This window comes from Doryrhamphus excisus, linkage group LG11, assembly GCF_037039965.1.
Source record: "Doryrhamphus excisus strain RoL-2023G ecotype Guam linkage group LG11, RoL_Dexc_Guam_v1.1, whole genome shotgun sequence".
NCBI lineage: Eukaryota > Metazoa > Chordata > Actinopteri > Syngnathiformes > Syngnathidae > Doryrhamphus > Doryrhamphus excisus.
In genome coordinates, this window is record NC_136367.1 from 9,757,960 (window position 1) to 9,760,506 (window position 2,547).

Genomic DNA, 2,547 nt, shown 5'->3' on the forward strand with positions numbered 1-2,547 from the left:
GACAACAAAGCAGTACAGTACGCCAGAAGATTTCTGCTCCTTCATCCTCAACACCGAGAAGGCCAAGGAGATGGCCGTGCACACAAGGAATAACTTGTTTAAGTAAACCTTTTCGACCTTTGCAATCTTCCAGGACTGTGGATAAACGCCATTGTCAATAATTAAATTGAAGATATGGCATATGGGCTCCTGAATCAACTTTGCTGCCGCCCTCAGTAACCTACCATCCAAATTATCAATACCACCTGGCTTATCGCTTTTAATGGAATGCAACAGTTTTCCTACCTCATCTACACTTATCCTCTTAAATTGAAAACTTTTATCCTACATAATATTGTTCTTTATAATAGAATCTGACAGTCTACCATCAACATCTATCATCTGATCTCTAATCAAATTTATTTTATTAATAAAAAGATATTGGTGCTCCAAGTCAGTTAACTGACATTTGGACAGGTTTTGAGTGGAGATGGGATTTGTCTTGGTCCTCGGTCGAACGGTTAGGGTCATTCATAAGCGCTATCTGCCAACTGCTGTCATTCTGAAGAGACTGACGACATAAATACGAATAAAACCCGTCAATAAATGATAGACTTGAGTTTCTGGTAAGTACTACACAAGAAGATAAGGTGCTTAACTGGAGAAGGGAGTGTGGACTGGGTTTAGGGTTAGACCAATACTGTATTTGGCATAGAAATTGGGGCTCAGATTAGTGTTTGGTACTTGGGAACAATAAATCAAGGACTGGGTTTCTTCACTATTACATGACAAGAGACTAGTCGAGAGAACGTAGCCAGGATTAGGTTTGGGGTATTTGTCTGATGCTGAGGGGACAGATCCAGGACTCATTTCCAATCCCAACATCTCTTCTCCAAAAATGCACTTGACTTCTTGGAGAATGCGGGAATCGATCCCGCTCCCTCTCGCATGCAAAGCGAGCGCTCTACCATTTGAGCTAATTCCCCTACCATCACAGAGTTGACAGAGAAGGTTCAGTCTCATAACTATTTTGGTTCCTTTGCTGGAGTACGTCAATTCCGCAGCTGACCGAGTTTCTCGGGGAACACAAGGAGCGAGAGGTTCAGTCATCACTGGGAACTTTGGAAGTGTAGTCACCTTAAGTCAGGTCTGCTTTGGTGAACTTCAGAGGCATCATGACCAGTCTGCATCAAAACATTATCTGAAATCCTGTGGCAGGTTTCTGGCATTGATTCTTAATTCAGTTGCCATCCCTGATAGATGGTAATGGTAATGGTAATCATGCCCGCGTGGCAGGCGAGTCTCTTTGCTTGTCTGACATCTGTGTCGCATCCTGATTGGCTGGCAGCAAATGTCAACAACACGCGTGTGGCCCCCCGCTTGGCAAGTGAGAATTCTACCACTGAACCACCAATGCCACGTGGGGACACACTGTAAGAGAAAAAAAAAAGCAACTGTCAAGTGGATGAGCCTCTGCAAAGTGGCGCTGAATGACAACATATCACAATGTCATACTCTTTGGATTCAAGCACCTTCTGGCGTAATGGGATCCACAACAATCATGTCAGCTGTGGATGCAACATCAATTCGTTCTTGAAGGGCAAGTGACACAAAGAAGTACAGGGTTCAGAAATCAGCTGCCAAAGTTTCACTGACCAAGCACCCAGGCACTGCTGGGATTTGAACCCAGGATCTCCTGTTTACTAGACAGGCACTCTGACCAGCTTAGCCACAGTGCCAGCAGTGCCTCTGGCACCAACACAAAAACAGTTCGCCAATGGGGAAAAATGTTCATACAAGGGAGGGAGTCCAAAGTCCTACACATGTGTGAATTGAGAGTCCCTGGGTGGGCTCGAACCACCAACCTCTCAGTTAACAGCCAAACGTGCTGACCAATTGCGCGACAGAGACTACAACAGCATGACTGCAGTAAGGTTTCACTAAGTGCTGTCCACCTTAACTCTCGGGTGGTCCGGTCTGTTACGTTTCAGGTGTCATTCTGAATTCTGCCCTTTCGCAGGAAAAGAGCCTTTGTACTTTTTCAACATGAGCACTAAAGAAAGATATAAGCTGAGATATACTGCATTGGCCGGGAATCGGACCCGGGCCTCCCGCACGGCCGGCGGCGATAATTCAGCTGAAACGAGCTAAACATTCCCCATTCATTTCCAATGATAGCGAAAGGCCACTATGAATGTAATATACTTTTGTCCAGGGGTGGCGCTGTGGCGTTCTGCTCTTCTCCCTGTACACGAACAGTTGTACCTCCAGTCACCAGTCTGTCAAGCTCCTGAAGTTTGCGGACGACACCACCCTCATCGGACTCATCTCTGACGGTGACGAGTCCGCCTACAGGTGGGTTGACCATCTGGCGACTTGGTGCAACCTGAACAACCTGGAGCTCAACGCCCTAAAAACAGTGGAGATGGTTGTGGACAACAGGAAGAAATCAGCCTCTCCTGTCCCCATCACCCTCTGTGACTTTACAATTGACATTGTGGAGTCCTCTCGCTTCCTGTGTACCATCATCTCCCAGGACCTCAAGTGGGAGCCGAACATCAGCTCCCT

The 2,547-nt window shown here is 46.4% G+C and overlaps 2 non-coding genes across 2 annotated transcripts; both read right to left on the reverse strand.

Annotated features, from left to right (window-relative positions):
• Positions 1–892: 892 nt before the first annotated feature.
• Positions 893–965, reverse strand: trnaa-ugc (transfer RNA alanine (anticodon UGC)). The gene has a single exon. It is a non-coding gene; the product is annotated as a tRNA-Ala (tRNA).
• Positions 966–1,644: 679 nt separating this feature from the next.
• Positions 1,645–1,718, reverse strand: trnat-agu (transfer RNA threonine (anticodon AGU)). The gene has a single exon. It is a non-coding gene; the product is annotated as a tRNA-Thr (tRNA).
• Between the last annotated feature and the right edge of the window lie 829 nt (positions 1,719–2,547).